Genomic DNA, 24,532 nt, shown 5'->3' with positions numbered 1-24,532 from the left:
CTTTTTAAAGAATTTAAAGCCCAAACTAGAAAGATATTAACATATAAAGACAACACCTAAATTTACTCCTTTTCTTTTTTTAATATAGTGCCACATAACTTATTATGGAATGTGGATTTCATAGCATTGAGAAGGGGGACTAATTTGGCAGTGTTATAAAAGATAATTGGAAGGGAATTCAGACTATTCAAAATTAATTACTATTTTGTGAATAAAGCTTTAGAAGTCATAGTAGCCAACTCGGTGATGCTGGACTATATCAAGAAGTAAACATTTCCAAATTCAGTTGACTATACTTGTTTTTATTGTCCAAGTATTACCTTCACAATCATCGTGTAGGCATAGAGATATTAAATCCTCTAACTAAGATAATCATATTTCATAAGAATGAACTGTGACCGTGGGTTCTCATATGGTGAAATAAGCTACGACGATATCAAATCTCAGATAATATCTATAAAGTCTGATTTAAAAATCTTTTTAATTATTTGAAGGTCCTGCACAATGAACAGAAAGAGGTATATTCTATTGGTAATCCAACTTCAGAAAAATGAAATAACATGGGGTGAGTTATCCATCTTGAGAAAAAGTCACAATTGGTATTGCCTAGAGCTAACAAAAAAATGAGAGAAAACTCCAAGAAGAGAGGGAACCAGAAAGACAGAACTTCATGCTCTCTGTATAAACCATTCAAGTCTCCGGACGACTCAAAGAAGCTGAGATAAGTATAGAAAAATGAACCACAATTTGAGCTGCTGCCCAAAAGACAAAGTTTGCAGTTCGAATGCAGTTTGCAGTTAACTCCTTGTTAAAACAAACGGTGCCTGGGTGGCTCAGTCCGTGAAGCGTCCAACTTCAGCGCAGGTCATGATCTCGTGGTTCCTTCAGTTCGGGGCCCCGCGTCTGGCTCTGTGTTGACAGTTTGGAGCCTGAAGCCTGCTTCAGATTCTATGTCTCTCTCCCTGTCTCTCTCCAAATAAATAAACGTTAAAAAAAATAAAATTTAATTTAAAAATTAAAAAAAAAAAAATCCAGAGTCTCCATAATATCAACATTTACCATGCCCAGGATGGAATTGAAACAAACAAACAACAAAAAACAAAAAAACTCAACATACAAAGAGCTAGGAAAATATGACCTATGCTTAAGAGAAAAAACACTCAACATAGATCAGCCCCAAGATAACATAGATAGGCTTAGCAGATAAGGATCTTTGTTTTTCTTTATTTATTTTTGAGAGATGGAGCCCTAGCAGGGAGGGGGAGAGAGAGAGGGAGATGAGGATCTGAAGCAGGATCTGCACTGTAAGCACAAAGCCCTACTGTGGGGCTGGAATCCAGGCCTCTTGAGATCCCGACTGGAGCCAAAGCCATGATCTGAGCTGAAGACAGACACTGGACCAACTGAGTTACCCAGGCACCCATTAGCAGATAAAGATCTTAAAGGCTATGTTACAACTGTACTCAAAAATGAAAGAAAGACATGTTCACAATGAATGTAAGGATTGAAAATTTTAGCAGAGAATTGGAAAATACAAAAACAACAGAATGGATATTTTAGAACAGAAAATTATAATATCTGAAATAAAAAACACTCTGGGCTAAAAAGCATGATGGAGATGGCAGGAGAAAGAATAACCAGCAAAAGATTATTTACAGCAATTATCCAATCTGAAGTACAGTGAGCAAAAAGATTTCAAAGTGTTTTAAAAGAATTAAACTCAGACATACCATTTAAGATAAGAAAGTATTTAAGTGAAATGTTCCTTTTTGACACTAAACTTTAAAATATAGTGCTATTTCCTAGGTGTTGTATGTAAGTGATGAATCACTGAATTCAACAGCTGAAACTAATATTACACTGTATACTAACTGGAATTTAAATAAAAACTTGAAATTACAAAAAAAGTCTGCATATACAGAAAAAATATAGTGCTATTTCATTAAAAAAAAAAACAAATAATATTTATTTTCTCTGACCTCTTTCTTAAATCATTATTCAACAAATCAGTTACTTTATCAATTCTTATATATTTAAATGTTATAAAAATTGTATGAAATATTGTTCAAATACATCAAATAGTTGCCCTCTTTCTTTACATGCAAATTGAAATTGTTTTGATTGAATCCCAGGAAAATACGTGGCAGATATTTCCAAGTGCCAAGTACTTTTTTTCAGATGTATGGAATACTAAATTTAATATGAAATTGGAATTTAATTAAATACTTATTATTTGATCTTGCATTGCTCTTTTATTTTCTTGTAGCCAATTCTTTTCAGTTTCCTTGTTTTTAACTGTTTATTTTGACTGACACAATATTATTTGATAATATTATTATCTAATATAATATTATGCTATGACATATAGTCTGTATGTAACGTAGAAGGAGATTTTTAGGGAAAGCTTTGGTGTTCTCTGAATCTCCTTCCCTTCCATCCCTATAAAGAAATAATAACTTGAAGCCTTAGAAACATGCAACACTCTGAGAAAATGATTTATATCTTGGAGCTTCTGATTTATGCTTATAAAATCTGTGGCTGGCCAATGGTCTAACAATAAAGAGAGATTGTGGAATTGGCAACAGCTGATGCTGTTTTTGTGTGGAAGGAGGAGAAAAGGGACAAAAGGATATATGTGTTGTTGTTTTCTATGGATCACATGTGGAGTGCTCAAGACAGAGCTGGCAGGAGGCTCTTTTGGATTCCAACCAAGAAGGCTGCCCAGAGGTCAAGGAACTCAGTAAAAAGAAGCTAGGTGCCAAAAGAAGCAATTGTAAGTGACCCGATGGAGAAATTGTGTCTTTCCACGTTAAAAACAGAACTGCAGGTGAGAAATGACCAGTGGCGGGGTGTCATCAAAGAACAGATAGCAGCAGACATGAGAGAAAAGATTTAGCTTACACGAGCCGAGCCCAAGGAGCCCAGGAATCAGCTTGTGATGGTTATCAATTGATAAATACACTTCCTACTCCCTTACTATTACACTGTCTTGTTGCTCCAAACTTAACGCAGACAAAAGCAGCATATTAAGTGAGGGAGTAGGAGTAAATACTCTTAATTTTACTGATTACACTTTCAAAAAAATGTTATTGGATCAAAATTACATGTGGAAAAAAAAATCCCATAAATACTCCAGTTATATGCTCTCTCAGTCTTCTCAAATCCTCTGAACAAAATAGTTCATTGGCTAATTCTCTGTCAAATACTGATGAATCAAATCACCCATTGTGAGGCAGCTGTCTTCTGAGTAGTAGATCACAGGCTCTGAAATTGTCTGTGTACCACTGGTAAGCCTCCTTTGCAGGATCTTAGCTTTTGCTATAGATTACAGCAAATCCCATTAACCCTCCATGCTTTTCTGCTTAGATCACACTCTCATTTTATAAGCACTTTAAAATTTCATTCTTATGCATTAGAGTTGCTGCGCTACAATGCCCCCATAAAAAGATTTTTGTGCTTTACAAAGTCAGTTTTTTTGACTTTTTTACCTTTGTTTAACACTACGCTAATGTAGCATTCAGCCATATAAGAAATGGTCTAAGGTGATTTCTTTTCATCAAGAACATTGTATGTCTTTAGTACCTTGCTTCAAAAATTGACCTGGGGTGACCTTGGCCTCATCTTATTAAATTGCTATGTCAAACTTTAACCTATATTGTTCAAATCACAAGATTTTAAGTACTGCTCTATTGAATACCTCCTCTGATATATTAAAGGTTGAACAGATAGGGTGTCCTATTTCTAACCTGATGTTCAGTATTCAGATCTGTCCATTTTTCAAAGTTCAATGTGAGTCACTTGAGGGAGTCCATTATAAGTAAGTTGAATATATTGATATTAATGCTGATTATAATCAAGGTTCATTAACTTGTAAACTGGATAAATAGGTTGCAGTTGAGAATCAAGGACTAACTAAAAACCATCAACACTAAACGTATTGAAGTAAGACTAAAATTGGCAATACTTAATGTATAGCCCAATCAATGCCTCAATTTCTATAATGGATTATCTATTATATTTTCCAAAATTTATTTAATTCATTTTCGAATTTCCAACAATGTGACCCTTTGTTCTATACAAATGACAACCATCTTACTATATTGAGGAAATTAGGGAATTCATGTAAGTTCTCTCATTTTTTCCCTTTCCAGCTCAAAATTGTTTGCACTTTTCTTCTCACAGGAAGGATTTTTCCTTCACTTTTTCAAGAAGTGTGAATTCCATTTCTTCTGACTTTATTAATAATTTCCTTTTTCTTTTGTGTGCTTTTCTATTTATCCACCAAATTCCTTTCAATTTACAATTTTTTTTTAAAGTTTTGTCATCATACATGAGTTATTGAGGTTTGTTGGCTGAAGTTACTCATTATCCATTTACTTTAAAACCCTTCTGTCTCCATCATTTTATTAAATGATTTCTGTTCACAGTCCACATTTTTTTGACTATGAGGTGCCGCTGACACTGCTGGTCATTTTCTTAGAGGTAAGTTGAGACCCGCAAATGGCAACTATCAGTCAGTTTTGTCCCTGGAACTGATTTGTCTGTATGGTCACTGATTTCTTTTTCCCTGCATATAGGTTACTTAGGATTTCAGGACAATTGAGTATCAAATGAAACTTTAACTACCCATGTTTAATTTCTTAGGGAGCGGGCTTCATCTTGTGCCTTCAAGGTTGATATCTATAAGAATATTCTCTATGATACTTTCGTGGCAAAGAGAGTCACATCTTCTGGTGGGCATCTCTAATGTATCAGCTTTTTAATGAGGACAGCTTAAGAGCGGAAAGATGTCTGTTACAATTGTGCTAATATTTATAAATCCCTAAAAATATATAAAACATTTTGATGCTACTTTCCAACATACTGATTTACATACTTTTAATTTGACTATTACCTCTGGCCTAAGCCCCAACTCTTTGAAGTTTTACTTTTTTTCTAAAAATGCCTCAAAAATGTCTTTAAACCAACTCAACTGCTGCTTCTTAAAGAGATAATGCATTTTAAAAATCTGTTTATCATAAAATTTACATAAAATCGTATAACTTAATATAAACTTAACAAGATTTCCAAAAGGTTTATTATAGTATTCTTCACATAGGTGAATCAGATGATGTTAGCATATATTATCTAAAGGTTTAACTGGTATTTATAAAGTCTGCCCCCTTCTTCCCTTTTATGGTATAAATATCTGTCAGACAACATGCCCAAGGGTAGGATTTTGCAAGTACTATTTATTGATTATATACATTTAATAAGCTCTAGATCCATTTTAAGTATTATGATAATTTCCCAATCTCTCAATTATGAACCACCAAGAGCATTTGCTCTCAAAAGAGTATTTGTGTATAGTCTTTTTCAATACTTAGCTCCATTCCCTTTGAGATTTAAATAAATGGGTTATTCAGACCTACAGCACACCACAGTATTTATCTAAACTGGTGCTGACTATGCAGGTGTCATTTGGAATTTTTGAAATGCTGATGTTAAAAACGAGAAACCTACATAATCAATTTAAAAACCATCCTTCATAATTCCAAGTTTAAATTAAGAAAATAATGCCTAAAGGAAATTCAGACTAAAAATCTGCTTCTTGGTCATACTGTTCCCACAGGGAATTTACATCCTATCAATTTCTTTAGGGCATTATTGCCTTAATTTAAATTTGAATAGATGAAGGATGAGTTCTTAAAATTGTGCTGTGTATTTGCAGAACTGGGCATTTATTATTTTTTTCTTCATGGAATATAAGTAAAACTTCCCCAATACTGATCTAATTATATTTTTGTATTACTGTGTTTTACTCAAAATTAAGGATGAGAAACCCAATAAAGTAAATAAATAACATTATTTTGACCCATTTTAACATCATTTTTACCCATTTTTGAGGCTCTTCAAAAAGTTTATTAATAGTCACATGTTATCTAATGTGACATGAGATAATGAGCGTCCACGAAATTGGTCAACTTACAAGTCTCTGAGACCTAGAACTCCACATTTCCTATGAAGGGCATATGATATTGAGAACTTGAGTTGTCTTTTAGTGACTGTGAGTTAGACCTAAAGCAGTGTCTAGAAGGGATAGTGCCACAAAATGGGTGGAATTCGAACAATATGCATGAGGGATAGCTAGCAAGACATGACAACATATTTACGAGAAAGACTAACGGGAGTCTAGCAACATCTAGAAGTGACCAAGAAGCAGATTCCAGAGTCAGGCAGCAAAAGAGAAGGGGTGCCATGGGGTCTGAGCTCAGACACTTGTTTCTAATACCATAGGGCATAAGTGAGAGCTGAGAGATCTTCAATGATAGGAGTACAGGGCAGAATATGTGAATAGTAGCTCAAATTTAGGTAAATAGACATTGGAGTAACAAACTGAAATACAGGATAAAACGGTTATGTATCTTAGAACAAGCAAAAATTTAGTAATGGAATGGGGACATGACAAAGAGAGGAACAAGTTTAATTTAAATAGTAATTTGAATATTAAAATATTTTTTTTCCTAAAGATACTATTGTACCCAGATACTTGGCATAGATAAGCAACTAGTTAGCTCTCAAATACGTATTGATAATGAAAGGTAAATGTCCATGGGATAAAGATCCGTATAAGCTATTTTTGTGAAACAACATAACACAATGTGAAATACATATGATGAAAAAAATTATTCTCTTAATAAAAGCAATTTTAATTTTTTAACAAATTTTATAGCTCTAGTTTTGACATAAAACAAATTGCCCATATTAAAGGGTGCAATTTGATACTTTTTTAAAGGTTATTTATATATTTTTGAGAGAGAGCTCACACATAAGAGGGAGGAGGCAGAGAGAGAGGGAGAGAGAGTATCCAAGCAGAGCCTGACATGGGGCTCAAACTCGGGAACCGTGAGATCATGACCTGAGCCGAAATCAAGAGTCTGAGGCTTAACTGACTGAGCCACCGAGGAGCCCCTTGATACATTTTATAAAAGCCTATCTCCACGAAATTACCAAAATGGAGATGATGCATAAATACATCACACCCCCAAAGTTTCTAAGTCTTTTTTTTTAATCCTTCCTTCCTGACACTGGCAACACACTCATCCAGTTTCCAAGCAAACAATGACTTATTTTCTGTTACTATAGATTTGTTTTCATCTTCTAGAATTTTTTATAAAGGACTATATACAGTATACATTCTTTTTTTTATTTTTTTGACTCACTATAATTATTTTGAGATTCATCCATGTTGTTGCCATGTCGGTAGTGTATTACTTCCAATTGCTGAGTAAAGTGGGTAATACCAAAAATGTTTAATCCATTCACCTGTTAATGGACATTTAGGCTGTTTCCAGTTTTTGTGTGAACATATGCTGTGACATATAAATGAAATACTGTGTCATATAATATGTGTATGTATAACATTTCATGAAACTGCCAAACTATTTTCCATAGTGGTTGTGTCATTTTACTTCCCCAAGGGCAGTGTAAGAAAATTTCAGGTGCTATACATCATATCAATACTTGGTAAGATGAATATATATGGATGGATATATACATATATATTTTTTTTAATTTTAGACATTCACTTTTCACATCTTGGTATTTCACAGTAATTTTAATTTACATTTTCCTAATGACCGATAACCTTGAAAATATTTACATGTACATATTCTCCATTCATATATCTTTTTGGATAAAGTAGTTCACATTTTTTGCCATCTCTTAATCGGGTATTTTCAAGAAAATGATTTATTCTTGTGACGTTTAGCAGCTTTGCCTTTCAAAGAATATGTTTATTTAATTGAAGTTTAGTTTATTGACATTAAGTTATTTATATGGCTCCCTTATTATCAGTTTCCTGTCTGTTGCATCTGAAGTAATTTCACCTCTGTCATTGCAGGTATTAGACATATGCCTTCTCTTCTTTTTTTCTTGATCATTCTGGATAGTTTTCCAATTTTATTTGTCTTTTCTAAAAACTGTATTTTTGTTTCATTGATTTTATTCATTGCTTTTCTTTCACCTGTTTCAATTACTTCTGGTTTTATCTTTATTGGTCCTGTACTCTGCTAATTTGGATTATAAATTAATCTTCTTTTTATATTCTTACCATCAAAGCTAGATCATTGATCTCAGGTCTTTCCTCTTTTCTAATATAGGTTTTTGTGTGACATGCACTATTTAAATTCCTCCTCACACATTTTGAAATAGTATGTTTTAATTTTCATTAAGTAATTAATGCTTTCTAATTTCCCATTTTATTTATTTCTTCTTTAATCCATGGGTTACCTAGTAGTTTATAATTTGGTTTGCAAATATTTTAATATGTTTTGGTTGTCCTTCTGCTATTGACTTTAATTTAATTTCTGGTGATTTTAGAATGTACTTTGTTTGATTTTAATATTTTTAGATGTGCTGAGGGTTTTTAGATCACAGAATATATTCCATCTTGGTAAATGTCCTGTGATAACTTTGACAAATGTATACTTTTTTTATATTGACTTTCTTTTAACTTCTTTTTTCAGAGTAGTTTTAGAGAATTAGTTTTCTAGAGGAATTTTTTGAGAGCATTTTTAAATTCACAGCAAAATTAGAAAGATACAGAGATTTTTCCATACACCCCCTTACCCACCCATATGCATAGCTTCCCCCAGTATCAGTATTCCCCGCCACAGTGGAACATGGGTTACAATTGATAAACCTACCTTAACACATCATAATCACCCAAATCCATAGCTTACATTATAGTTGATTTTTGGTATTGTACACTCTATAGGTTTTGACAAATGTATAATGACAGGTATCCATCATTATCATATCATACCAAGTATATTCGTTCGGGCTGGAACTCATGAACTGTGAGATCATGACCTGAGATGAAATCAAGAGTTGGATGCTTAACAGACTGAGCCACGCAGGTGCCCTGAGTTCAAAATATTTTTAAGTTTCTCTTGAGATTTCTTCTTTGACTCATGTATTATTATTCAGATATACGTGGTTTAATCTCAATGCGTTTTGGGATTTTCCAGTTATTTTTCAATAAATAATTCTAATCTAATTACATTATTAGAATTATAAATTATAGAATTATAATTATAATTTATATATAATTTATATAAATTATAATATATATATAATATATATTATAATTTATATAAATTTATATAAATTATAAATAGAATAGAATAGAATAGAATAAATAGAAATAATAGATAATAATAATTATTATAATTATATATAATTATATATATATATTTATAATATATTAATAATATATATAATAATATATAAAAATATATAATATATAATTATATATAATTATATATAATTATAATAATAGAAAAAATAGAAATAATAAATAAATAGAAATAGAATAAATAGAATTATAAATTATAAATTATAAATAAAATTATAAATTATAGAATTATAAATAATTCTAATCTAATTACATTATTATCTGAGAAAAGACATAGCATGATTTCTATTCTCTTAAATCTGTTAAGGTGTATTCTGTGGACCAGAATATGGTCTATCTTGGTGAATGTTTCCTGTGAGCTTGAGAAGATTATGCATTCTGCTGTTGCATGAGGTAATCTATAAGTATCAATTATATCAAGGTGATGATATCACCTATAAGTATCAATTATATCAAGGTGTTGCTGAGTTCAACTATTTCCTTACTGACTTTCTCTCCTGCTAGATCTCTCCATTTCTAATACAGGAGTGTTGAAATCTCCAACTATGATAATAGATTCATCTATTTCTCCTTGCTGTTCTATCAGTTTTGCCTCACATAATCTGATACTCTGTTGTTTAGGTACATATAGATTAAAGATTGTTATGTCTTCTTGGAGAATTGTTGTCATTATATAATAGTTGTTTTTGTCCCTGATAACTTTTCTTGCTTCAAAGTCTGCTTTGTCTGATATTAATACAGTTATTCTTGCTTCCTTTAATTAGTGTTAGATTTCTATATTTCTCCACCTATGTATGTATTTGTATTTAAAATGATAACATACAGCTGGGTCTTGTTTTTCTGTTTGTTTGTTTGTTTCCTTCATCTGACAATCTCTGTCTTGGTACATTTAGATCGTTGATATTGAAAAATATTATTGAAATAGCTGGATTAAAGTCTGCCATACTTTTTACCATTTTCTATTTGTTGTCCTTCTTTTTTGTTCCTATTTTTGTCTTCTACCATTTTTTTGCTTTTTAGGGGGCATTTTATATGATTCAATTTTCACTTCTTTCTTAGATCTACTCTTTTAGTGGATACATATAGTTTTCAATATACATTTATAGCTAATGCAAGTCTGCTTTCAAATATTTCTATATCACTGCACATGTAATGTGTATACCTTATGAAAACAAAATAATCCTATTTCCTTTCTATTATCCCTTGTATCATTTCTGTCATTCATTTTACTTATATATAAGCATATGTATGCATATATCTCCATAAAATATATCTATGAGAATATGTAATCCACTACATTTTTGCTATTATTATTTTGAATAAACTAATGTCTGTTGGATCCACTAAGAATCAGAAAAATAAAAGTTTGTGTTTTACCTTGACTCATTCCTTCTTCAATGCTCTTCCTTGCTTATGTAGATCTGAATTTCTGAGCTATATTATTTCCTCTCTCTCTAAAGAAACTCTTTTAACATTTCTTGCAAGACAGGTCTACAGGCAATGAACGCTTACATTTTTGTTTGTCTGAGAAAGTCTCTATTTCTTCTTCATTTTTCAATGATAATTTTGCAGAGTACAGAATTCTAGGTTGGTATTTTTTTTTCTTAACACTCTAAGTATTTTGCTCCACTCTCTGAAATCTTAACCGAAATATTAGCAAATAAATATAGCAATATATATAAAGAATTATACACAATGACCAAATAGAAATTATCCAAGAAGTCTAAGATTAGTTTAACATCTAAACATCAACTAATGTAATATTCTTTATTAATAGAATAAAGAACAAAGTCATATAATCATCTCAATAAATATAAAAAAATTATTTGACAAAATACAACAGACATTTATGATAAACACTTGTAGCATTAAATTCCTTAAACTGTTAAAGGATATCTACAAAAGGTATATAGTTAAAATTATACTTAATGACAACTTCCCAGTGTTTTACTCAAATAGCAGTGCCAGATAAAATAGAAGATAATAAGATTTAAATATTAGATAAACAACAAGGATTTTAGTATAAATATCATCTATTTGTAGATCTCAAATATTGTATATGACACACTAATATAAAAAAACTTATTGTTGGGGTGCCTGGGTGGCTCATTTGGTTAAGTGTCCAACTTCTGCTCAGGTCATGATCTCATAGTTTGTGAGTTTGAGCCCTGCATCAGGCTCTGTGCTGACAATTCAGAGCCTGGAGTCTGCTTTGGATTCTGTGTCTTCCTCTCTGCCCCTCTCCTGCTCACGCTCTGTCACTCTCTTTCTCAAAAATAAACAAACATTAAAATTTTTTTTAACTTATTGTTTATATGATATATCAAAGTTTAACTGAGTGTTCTATATTTTTATTTGCTAAATTTGGCAACTTATCCCCTAATTCAAGAACAAAACAATTATATTCCCTTTCATCATCTATCCAGTACTGTATAGAAGGTTTTGCTTGTATATTGGAGGCTTTTCTAGTGTTAATACTAGGTACAGTATTCCCATGCTGAGAAAAGGTGAAAAAACAAGAGCACCTAAATTAGAAATAAATAAGTAATATTGTCTTCACTCACAGATGACAGAATTCTGCATGTAGATAATCCCAAGAAAACTAATCACAAAACAAAAAGCTACTCTAACTCATACATGGCTTTAGAAACTATGCAAAGGAAAAGATTAATATACAAAAATCAGTTATTTTCTCTATGCTATCAATAAAAACAAAGATCAGAAAAGAAAATTGAGAAAATTGAGAAAATTCCATTTTCAACAGCACCACAAAGAAAAATACACTTAATAATAAATTTAACAACAACAACAACAACAACAACAACAAAAGGATAATAACTATACACTGAAAACAACAAATATTGCTGACAGGAATTAATAAAAGTCTAAATGTCTATATAAGTGGAAAAATTTCATGTCCCCATATCAGTAAAAAGGAAATTCCTTCCAGATTGATAAATAGATTCACATAATCTTAATCACAAATAAGAAGGCTATGTGTAGAAATCAACAGGTTAACCTTAAAATTTATATAAAAATGCAAAAGCACTAGAAGAGCCAAAAAATAAAACAAAGAACAAAGTTTGAATACTTACATTTCCCAATTTCAAAATTATATAAAGCTACAGTAACCAAAACAGTATGGTGTTTGTATAGGAATAGACAAAGTCCAGAAATAAACTTTTATATTTATTGTTGGTTAGCTTTTGTGAAATGTATTTAAAAAATTCAATGAAGAAAGAAAAACTTTGAGAAGTGGTGATGGACAATTGAATACACAAAAATTAAAATTCAGTCCTGGCCTGATACTATACACAAAAATTAATTTTAAATGGAGCTTAGTCCTAAATATAAGCACTAAAACCACAGAAGAAACAGGAGAAAATCATTGTGGCTTTGAAGTAGGCAAAGATCTTTCCTATATGAAACAAAAAGCATGATTTATTAAAAAATGATAAATTGAATCTCATCAAAAGTAAAAATTCATGGGCAAAATTCATTCTTGGGGACTCAGTTGGTTAAGCATCTGGCTCTTGACTTTGGCTCATGTGATGACCTTGTAGTCAGGCTCTGCACTGAATATGGAGCCTCATTAAAATTCTCTCTCCCCTTTTCTCTCTGCCCCTCCCCTGCTCATGTGCATGCTTTGTCTCTCTCAAAAAAACAAAAAAACAAAAAAACAAAAAAAAAAAACAAAGCAAAGCAAAACAAAACAAACAAAACAAAACAAAAAACTTAAAAAATTATTTTCATAAAAACACATAGTTGAGAAAATAGTAAAACAAATCACAGATTGAATTAAAATATTTATAAATCATTTATGTGATAAAGAACTTGTATTCATAGTGTATAAATAAAACTGATATAAATCAATAAAAAAATAAGTCCAACTAAGAAATGGGCAAAATAATTGAATAGACATTTCATCTAAGATTCACAGATGATAAATAAGCACATGTTTTATTGGATCGTTTCTATTTTTATGTCTTCAGGTTATCTAACATTTCCTCTGAATTTTCTAATCTGCTGTTAATCCAATACAGTGAAGTTTTAGAAAATCTCTAACCTATTTTTCCTCTCTAGAAGTTTTGCTTGGATATTTCCTATTTCTCCGATCTCTCTCCTTAAATGTGGTAAATTCTTCCTATGACTTCTTGAAAATATATAATAGAGTTATAGTAACTTTTGTACTTGTATACTAAATCTATCATCTGTGTCATTATTGTATCTGTTTCAGTTTTTTTTTAAATATTATTTATTATTGAGAGAAAGAGAGAGAGGGAGAGAGAGAATGAGTAGCGGAGGGGCAGAGAGAGAGAGAGAGAGAGAGAGAGAGAGAGAATCCCAAGCAAGTTCCACTCTCAGCACAGAACCCGACACGGGCTCAATCTCATGACCATGAAATCATGACCGGAGTCAGATGCTTAACTGACTAAGCCACCCAGGTGCCCCTGTCTCATTTTTTACCCACCCATTGATACTACCACCAACCATTGCCTGACATAATATTTCACTGCTCTGGTTTCTCTCATCCATTTAATTTTTCTTCTCTCCTTTTTCTTCTTATTCTTAGTCCTTAAACATATCAAGTCTGCATCTGTTTCTCTTTAGCTTTATTTCCTTTTTCTCTTAACAGAACAATTAGGTAATATTATTTTTTTCTTTATTTCAGAAGTCTCCAGTATATCATTTACTTTAACATTTTGTGTTCCTAATTTTTTTAACTATATGTGCTTTCTCCTATTCACTTTATCTACACTCTTTCTCTGTGTTTGTCTGATCATCCATAATACACACACACACACACACACACACACACAATATAATTGATTTCTGTCTAAATTTATTCCTCCTACACTAATTCCTGGCCTCTCTAATAGGTTATAGCATATTCTTATTTCAGCCTTGTTCATTTGGAAAATATTAATTAATACTTCCCAAATACTTCCCTAATACTTAGTTGCCTCATCTGTAATATTGATATTTTTATATCATTTCACTCACTATGAACTCCTGGTACTGGACCATGCTAGGGTTCTATCCTCAAGCCTCTTCTCTGTTGACACTCAACTCCTTATGTGACCTCATCCAGGACAATGGATTTAAATTACCCCTGTACCATTGCAGTCCCCACCTTAGCACAGCCCTGAATGCCAGACTCTTCTATACACTTAGAATTATGATTATGACAGACATCCCAAAGTTTACAACTCCTGATTTAGTCTCATCAAATGTGCTCCTTCCACCACTTCTTCATTGAAGTAATGCCAACTTCACATTTCTAGTTGCTGAGACCACAAATCTCTGGGCCAATCTCTCTCTTTCCTTTCTGTCCCACTGCAGAGTTAATTCACCAACAAAATGCGTTGGTTCTACTTTCAAAGTACATTAAGAAACTTTTGACTTCTCACAACCTTCATCTCCACCCTCTGGCTTAAACCTTCCCGATCTCTTATTTAAATGGTTGGAAGAGCTTCCTAACTTGTCTCCATGGTTCCATTCTTGTACCTCTCTGGTGTCCAGCTATCTTTTCAAAGCATTTATTGAAACTAAACACCTTCTCATCTCTCTGGCCCCATCACCTACTGTTCTTCCTCCTTATTCATTATCCTGTAGCCCCTTGGGCTCTGCTGTTCATTTGCATGGAATATTTTTAATTTAGGTATTGGCACAGCTCAATCCCTTACTCCCTTCAGGCTTCTTCTCATGTGTTACCTTATCACTGAGGCCGTCCTTGCAGACCATATAGAACAATAATCCCTCTCCCCACTCCTGGCACAAGTTCCTCTTCTACACCTAGCAGGAGATGAATTATTTTTTTCCAATTATTCATTCTAATTCCATGTAAATGGATTATACGTCCTACCTGCTGCCATGTGATTTGTGGTACCATTCTGCAAAAAGAATATATCTGCCTGATTCATTGAAATAATACTCTGCTATATGACTTGTTTGACCAATGAAATAAAAACAGAAGTGGAAGTGTTCTAGTTAGGTCAGAGGTTTTACTCCTTAGCTTATGGTTTTGCTCAGTTTCTTGTACCTTTCAGTCTGCCCTGAGAATGCTTTGTCCCAGATCGTTATAGTTACAGTAGGACCACATTGGACCACAGTCAATGCAAGGCACATTGATTTCAGAATTATTATCACAACATAATAGGTGAAGATGGCCATCTGGATATACTGTATATTGCCTATTTTATTTATTTATTGTCTTCCCTACAAAAGTGTTAACTACCATAGGAGGAAAGACTTGGTCTGTTTTGTTTTCTCTTGAATCTCCAGAACCTAAAATACCACCTGATACATGGTGACCTTCAATAAATGTTTACATAATGAATAATTCAATAAATAAGTGGATACACTTATACATCTTCACATATATATACATATATTTCAAAAATATTAAATTTTCAAATATGAAATTCACATTGTTTAAGTACCATGCTTTTCAAACTTTTATAGTTTCCACAGTGTAGAGATGAGAGCTCTGTAATAGTATGTGCTTAATATAAATTTTCTGGTATAGTTAAATTGGTATTTACCATCAGTTTGTGTCATAAGGATAAGAAATTTCAAACATGTTCTTGATTTATTAATGACTTTCTAAAGTAGTGTAAATTTTAATATCTTTGCAGATTGTGAAAGATATGGTTTAATTGACTCAAGCTGTCTACTGATGATTTGAATACTAATAAGTCCCCTCTAGGCTCGTATTGGAAAGATCATGAACTTTCAGTCTTATTAGACATTAACAATTAAGGTCAGATTTGATTCAATATGTCAACAAAGATGTAGTGAGTACTTATTATGTGGAGGCATCATTCAAGGAGCTGTGAAAATAAATTAAAAGGTGATTTTAGATGCATATATAATATAACTACATTGAGAATGCTAGTTGAAAAGTCCAGGATAAAGTGAAAGATATCATTATATCTGAACTAATATATGCAATGGAATTTTTCTTTTACTTCTTGAAAATGATGAGAAAAGAAATTACATGAGGACTTTTGATTTTCTTTTGCATGTTATTTTTATTTACAGGATTCCAACAGAGTTAATCATTAATTTATTCAACATGTACTTACTGCGTATGTATTAAGTTTAAGGCAACCTGTTAGGATTCATGTACTAAGATGATGCAGAAAAATTCTTCCCCTTAAGAAGTGCCAAAATAGCTACTTCCTATACAGATATTGTTAAAAAATAAAGAAAATTTTGGTTTAAACAATAACCATGATATTGTATATCAGCTAATTCCAGGCTAAGAAAAATGGATTTATTTTCCCCTCATGAAGAGGAAAAGTCAATTTGTGTAATCAGTGTACCTATAAGACTGATTCCTCCAGGGAAGCTAAGCAGGTCCTGAGATGGCCAAATGTTTCAGTATAGTTACTACCAACCCCAGGTAACCTCAGTTACTCATGTGCCATATAATGTGATAATTTTCTATATGCACCATAATATGAAAAAGGTTGGAAAATGATGCTTTAGGGAGTTTTACAGTGTCATTAGCACTACCAAAGGTTTTGATTAGAAAGTTACATCACAAAGTTTATTTATCTCAGAAATGTTACTCTCATTATTGAAAAACAATATGATAAGTAGCAAAAGACAGACAACATTGAAATAGGCCACAAAATGCCCTGGGGTGTCTCTTATGTCTTTCTGATTTCAATCTCTGAATTCACAGTACTTGTTTTTTATCCCCTCTCTATTTTTCTCTCTGATTTCACAATTTTGAAATTTTTGTTTTAAAATTTTAGGTTACTAATAACAAATCTTTTTTTTTTTTTTAATTTTAATGTTTATTTATTTTTGAGACAGAGAGAGACAGAGCATGAATGGGGGGAGGGTCAGAGAGAGAGGGAGACACAGAATCGGAAGCAGGCTCCAGGCTCCGAGCTGTTAGCACAGAGCCCGACACGGGGCTCGAACTCATGAACCACGAGATCATGACCTGAGCTGAAGTCGGACACTTAACCGACTGAGCCACCCAGGCGCCCAACAAATCTTTTACTTCATCTCTAAGTACTTCTATGACCTTTAAAAATTTACACACAGCTCCTTTGAACATTCATCATGGAAACATGAGTTAGTATATGAGCAATGTTTTTCAAATTCTATTTCAAAGTTCCTACTTCCTCCAGAGACTAGATATAGATATAGATATAGATATAGATATAGATATATTCCCTCCCTCAGGATCCAACTTCAGAAGTGTTCCATTATGCTAAGTAAAACAATTTTCCTTCTTCTCACAAACTTCCAAGATCTGTAATATCTTAATGTGCCTATAATATTTTATATATAGTGTTCAGGATTTTTCAAATTTGTTTAACCATATACATGGTTTTTGTTTCTTCCTTGAGCCCTAGAGTATTTCATAAGAATAATAGTGTTCAATGAAACACTGTTTTGAAAATATGGATATTATCTTAAAATTGTAAAATTTCCAAGTATCCTAATATTGTTGTCAAAGATTAAATGCAATCCCAAGACCAATCTAGTGATTTTTTTTGTTTGGTGAAAATTGATGAAGCAAATCTAAAATTTATTGGGAAATGCAGTGTCAGGAATAGCCATAGTACTTTAAGTATCAATTGCAATATTTAAAAAAGGCTCCCAAATTTAGGAGCTTAAAACAGCATTCATTGTTTTTACTAATCCTGTGAGAGTAAGAAATTGGCTTTACAGAGGCTAGATGGTCCCAGACAGTCACATGTTGGAGGTTGGCACTGGAGATTGGCACTGCTGGCCTCTCTCTCTACGTGGGTGTCTCATCCTACAGGAGGCTGGCCCAGACCTCTTTACCTGGCAGTCTAAGGGCATCAAGAAAACAAGCATACATGCTGCAAGGCCTCATGAGACCTAGGCTCAAAAACACATAGTAATTATTTCTTCCACAGTGTCTTTATCAAAACAATTCAAAGGCCAACCCAAGATTCAAACATAAGGGCAATAGACTCCACCCTATTATATGAATAGCTGAAAAGAATTTGTTGCCATTTTTAACCTACCACAAAAGAGAATCTTCAAAAGAGATGAAAAAGTTGAAAGGCTATACTAGCAGATATGAAAATTTATCATAAGGACACCTAGGTGGCTTGGTCAGTTAAGCATCCAATTCATCATTTTGGCTTAGGTACTGATCCCAGCTCAGGTCATGATCCCATGGTTTGTGAGATCACACCCCACGTCTGGCTCCTCACTGACAGCACAGAACCTGCTTGGGATTCTCTCTCCTCTCTCTCTCTCTGACCCTCCCTCGCTCACACTTGCTCTCTCTCACTCTCTCTCTCTCTCAAAATAAATAACTAAACATTAAAAAAAGAAAATTTATCATAAAGCTATGTTAAGTGGGACGTTGGGTATTAGTGCAAATAGAGAAAAATAGACCAAATAACAGATTAAGAATGTATAGAAAGAGATCCTCACTCAATTTATGACAAAGATGAGACTGGAATTCAGTGGGAGAAAGGTGGTATGTGTCTGGATTTATCTTTCTTTTGGCTTTACTTTCATAAGATTTTTATATTAGATATAAAATTCTTTGTTCAGTATTATTTCCTTTTTTAAAGTTATTTTCCTTAAGCGCTCTAAGTCTTTTCTATTTCTCTTTAGTATTCAGTGTATTTACTAAGCTATATCTAGGTAGAGTTTTCCTTCAATTTTTCCTTTTGGGGTTTCATAGCTAATACCAAATCTGCAACAATCTTAGCTTCAAATAGAGGAAGGACAGTAGTAAATTAAACAAGAACAGCAGTAAACTAGGGCAGTCATAAGTAGTAAGTATAATTAGTAAATTCAAACTGCACAAGGACAGTGATAGTTTATTATTAGTAGTAAATTATAACCATTTAATATAATAGCAATCCATAAGTCCACATTGATACTAAATAATTAGATAGAAAATCTAGAGAGTTAGAATATTAGCCTGCTAGGGATTCCATAACAGAATACCACAGGCTGGGTGTCTTAAACAACAGAAATTTATTTTCTCACAGTTCTGGAGGCCAGAAGTCTAAAATCAAGGATTAGGCAGACTTGGTTTCTCCTGAGGCCTCTCTTCCTGGCTTGCAAACAGCCACTTTATTGCTACATGCTCACATGGGCTTTTCTATGTGCATGTAGGATCCTTGTGTCTCTTTTCTTAAAAAGGCAGCAGTCTTATTGGCTTAGGGCCCACTCTTAGGACTTCACTTAACCTTAATTATATCTTTAAATGGGGGTTAGAGCTTCAATATATGAATATTGGGGGAACATATTTAAGTTCATAAGAAGCAGATGATAGGTAGATACATACATACATACATACATACATACACGCCTGCATGCATACATTTAGATAGTTTACAACCATTATAGTAAATTTGGGAAGAAATAATCAGCGAATTGACTGAGTTGATATTTTCACAGATAGTAGGGTGTTTGCATGGTTTTATGGTACCTCCTTACAAACTGTTTATTAGGAGAAAAAGAGTAACTATATAATGGAGAAAACAGACAACTGCTTGACTAGGTGATCAGAATTGACATCACCAATGCGGAGCAGAGGGGTATTATGTACTTCCCTATGTGATACCCTGAGAAAGACACAATATCACTTTTATAATACTCTGGTTGAGGATGTTTTTTGTTTGAATTTATCTATTTATTTATTATTATTATTATTTTAATTTTTAAGTTTTTATTTAAGTTCCAGGGGCCTCCTGAGTGGCTTAGTTGATTGAGTGTCTGACTTGATTTCAGCTCAGGTCATGATCCTAGGGTGATGGGATTGAGCCCTTCATTGGGCTTCATCCTGAGCATAGAGCTAGCTTGGGATTCTCTCTTTCCTTGCCCCTCTCCCCATTCACACTCTCTCTAAAATAAAAAGAAGAAAGAAAGAAAGAAAGAAAGAAAGAAAGAAAGAAAGAAAAATAAAGAAAGAAAAGAAAGAAAAGAAATCCCAGTTCGTTAACATTGTAATATTAGCTTCAGTAGTAGAATTTTGTGATTCGTCACTTACATACATACTGAGCGCTAATCACAAGTGCCCTCTTGGGCAGAAGACATAATAGACATTTTTCCAAAGAAGACATACAGATGACTAACAGACATATGAAAAGATGCTAAACATCACTCATCATCAGGTAAAAACAATTCAAAACTACAATGAGATATCACCGCACACCTCTAAGAATGGCTAAAATCAACAACACAAGACACAACAGGTGTTGGTGAAGATGTGGAAAAGGGGAACCTTCTTAAACTGTTGGTGGGAATGCAAACTGATGCACCCACTCTCGAAAACAGTATGGCATTTCCTCAAAAAGTCAAAAATAGAACTATGTTACGATCAGCAATTGTACTACTAGGTATTTACCCAAAGGATACAAAAATACTGATTTGAAGTGACACATACAATGTTTATAACAGCATTATCAACAATAACCAAATTATGGAAAGAGCCCAAATGTCCACTGACTGATAAACAGATAAAGAATATGTCACACTCACACACACACACACACACACACACACACACACGAATATTACTTAGCCATCAAAAGGAATGGAATCTTGCCATTTGCAACAGCATGGATGGAGCTAGAGTGTATTACACTTAGCAAAATAAGTCAGTCAGAGAAAGACAAATACCGTATGATTTCACTCATATGTGGAATTTAAGAGATGTAGCAGATAAACACAGGGAAAAAATGGGCCAACCGTAAAGAGACTCTTAACTATAGAGAACATACCAAAGGTTTTTGGGAGGTCTGTGGTTGGGGATGGGCTAAATGGATGATGGATATTATGGGGGCACTTGTCATGATGAACACTTGTTACACATAACTGATGAATCACTAAATCCTACACCGGAAACTAATATTACACTGTATGTTAACCAACTGGAAGAAAAAAAATTCCAGTTAGTGTACAGTCTAGTATTTCTAATATGCTTTTATGGTTTTCAGTTATTAGAATTATTAGAGGTAGCACTCCATGACACTTTCATAAGATATTTCTTAAAAATTTGCAACTTCTTTATTCATAATGAAGAAATAAAAAATGCAATGAAATATATATGCAGATCTAGGCCCATAGAGGTTTTTATTTCCTCTCCAATAATATCAATTCAAAGTATATCATTCAATACGTATGCTCTAAGTGTCTTTGTCAACATTTAGAAAAATAAAAGGGCTCACTTTGTAAAAAAATAAAAGTGTCGATGGCATGAAAGACACACACACACACACACACACACACACACACACACATACACACACACAAATAAATGAAGGTGACATCTAGATGTAACCCATGATCCTGAACACTTGTACTCAAGGGGAAACAATTTTAAAGGGGTTATTGTTGAGATAACAGAAAAAACTAGAATATAGACTAAGATAGATAAAATTATTTTATTACTTTCAAATTCCCTCAATTTATTATGTGCATGTAGTTGTGTAAAACATTTTCCCTGTGTATAGGAAATGCACACTGGAAATTTTAAGGATCAAGAAGCATGATATAACCTGAGGCTCTTCTCATGTAACATGAGGCTCTTAGACTCAGCAAGTCATTCAGACTCACAGGAGCCTCCCAGGACACACTGGGCACCACTCTAATCAGAAGGAACACAGGGTGGGCATCTCAGCCTGCCAGAAGGGGAAAGTCAGCCATTGCTCTTTCCCAAGAGTCTTTGCTGCATTCCAACATTGTAAAGGCTGAGACATAATCCAAACCAGGATGTAGGAGGAGCTGATCTAGTTTAAAAGTGTCAGGCCCCACAGGGCCCGATATCTCTAGTAAAATCTTCATTAGCAGTGATTCCAGCGTCCCTGCAAAGGATGTGCCAGCTATAAGAGTGAATACATTCACGGAAGCCTGAGATACGGTTTACTACCAAGGATTCAGGCAGTTTATCAATTATTACTATTAATAATTATTATTAATTAGAAATCATTATTCCCATAAGCATCCAGTAACATCGTTGACATTCCAACATTTATCAGGTAAACTAGAGAAACAGAGCTAGCGAGTTAATCAAAGATCAAATTTGCATGCAAATGAGAAATATTTTTGCTAAAATTTCGATCATAGTAACCAATTCTCTGGGGCACCTGGGTGGCTCGGTTGAGCTGCTGACTTTGGCTCAGGTCATGATCCCAGGTTCGTGGGTTCCACCCCGTCATCGGACTCTGTGCTGACAGCTCAGAGCCTGGACCCTGCTTTGGATTCTGTGTCTCCGCCTCTCTCTGCTTCTCTCCCATTCAGTCTCTGTCTCTCTCTCTCTCTCTGTCTCTCTCTCTCAGAGGTGAATAAATGTTAAAAAAGTAAATAACCAATTATCACTTGGCTCATAAGGAATGATAATGGTAGTGTGCATTGGTCTCTGTGTGGGTGAGTGTGTATACAGAAGAAATAACAAGAAAAGAGGTGTAGCAAAATAATAACATTTGCTGAATCTAGATAAAAGGTATATGGGAGTTACCTGTACCACTCTTGAGTCTTTTCTGTAAGTGTGATAAATTTTCAAAGTGAAAAGCTTTTTGTGAGTGAATTGTAATATGAAAAAAAGGTAAAATCATTAATGTTTGAAATGACTCTGTTTTCTTAAATTATCTTTGACAGTTTTATTTCCAAATAACCCAGATACAATATGTTAATGTAAATTTTCAGGGAAAAATAACCTCTCTTAAGTTATCAATGTAATCAATGTAATGTGCAATTTCTCTGGGCTTGTAGAAAGCCTGCTTGCCTTTTTAAAAATTCTGATAAAAGAGAAATATAATCTGTTTATATCATGTAGAATGATGACATTCAAATAACATAACATGTGCTTTTTAAAACTCTGCTGCTTTTTTCTCTACAGTGGTTGAACACTGTCAATAAGAGTCAAATTTAATTATGCAGATGACAGAAAACAAGGCATATTCTGTCTTTCCTCACTGGTGCAGAAAGTTGCCTTTCAAGATTTTCTGTCTACAATCTAAAGATCATTTGGAATTCTAGACACTTCCATGGAGTTCAAAAGTGCAGTCCACTTCATTTCTCATCCATGAATATCTGGATTGCCCTTAAAGCTATTAAAGGAAATGAGAATGAAAGCCTACATTCAAGTAGTGAGGCCGGTCAGGAGTAGGTAATAATGAAATGAGATGAATCCATTTTACTGATGTTGTTCCTATATCCTCTTTCCTGATCAAATGTAATGAAAATGTGGTGTATCAAAGAAATATATGTGGAAGTAAAAAAAAAATCGATGTTTTAAATTCATTTTATGTGGTCCAGTCACTTAAAGATTGTTGATCATGGACAATACATTAGGGATGCATTTTAAAATATAATTGTACTAAAAAAAATAATAAAAAAATAAAATAAAATATAATTGTACTTTGTATTTTCTTAGTAGTTTATAGTCTTTAAGCATTTCATTACAAATTCTTCACAAACATTCCTTGAACATGTATCACATTTCAACATGTGAGAAATTATTTAGAAGAAATCACTCCTTCTGAGGTTGATGTTTTCATTTGCATTTTATAGAGAAGTCAAACTAAGAGTAAATATTCAAGTCTAATCAGATAGGAAAAGAATGATTTTTTTTTTTTTTTATTTTTTCCCAACGTTTTTTATTTATTTTTGGGACAGAGAGAGACAGAGCATGAACGGGGGAGGGGCAGAGAGAGAGGGAGACACAGAATCGGAAATAGGCTCCAGGCTCCGAGCCATCAGCCCAGAGCCTGACGCGGGGCTCGAACTCACGGACCGCGAGATCGTGACCTGGCTGAAGTCGGACGCTTAACCGACTGCGCCACCCAGGCGCCCCAAGAATGATTTTTAATATAGAAAACAATACTTCTATTTTTCATGTTTTAATGCATATATATTTTTCTTTTATGTTGGCATTACGGGACTATGTACTAATGCTATGTGGCATAATGTATGTTTTTGATACTTTAGATGATCTTCACATGACACAAAAAAATCACCCCTAACTTTTTCAGTGGCACCATCTTCTCCGGATCATTGTTCAATGAGATGTGGATGCACATTTGTTGTCATTTTAAGTGAGTCAGAGATAGAGTCTGTTATTGTGTTATATTAAAATGAATTTCTATTTAATATATAGCATTCCTTTTTGAATATAGCCAGCACTATGTCCACATGAATATTATATAACCATAAATGAAACTTCTTATATTTCTGTAAATTGTCAACAAATAGTTATCACAAATATTACCAATTTTTATTCTCACAGCAATCCTACATTGTAGACATTATTATCTCTCAATTAAAGGTGAGAAAACTAAGATTCATTTTTGTTCAGAGACATACACTTAGAAAGAAATAGATATAAAAGTC

This window comes from Panthera onca, chromosome C2 (genome assembly GCF_046562875.1).
Source record: "Panthera onca isolate mPanOnc1 chromosome C2, mPanOnc1 haplotype 2, whole genome shotgun sequence".
NCBI classification, from domain to species: Eukaryota; Metazoa; Chordata; class Mammalia; order Carnivora; family Felidae; genus Panthera; species Panthera onca.
This window is presented reverse-complemented; position numbering follows the sequence as displayed.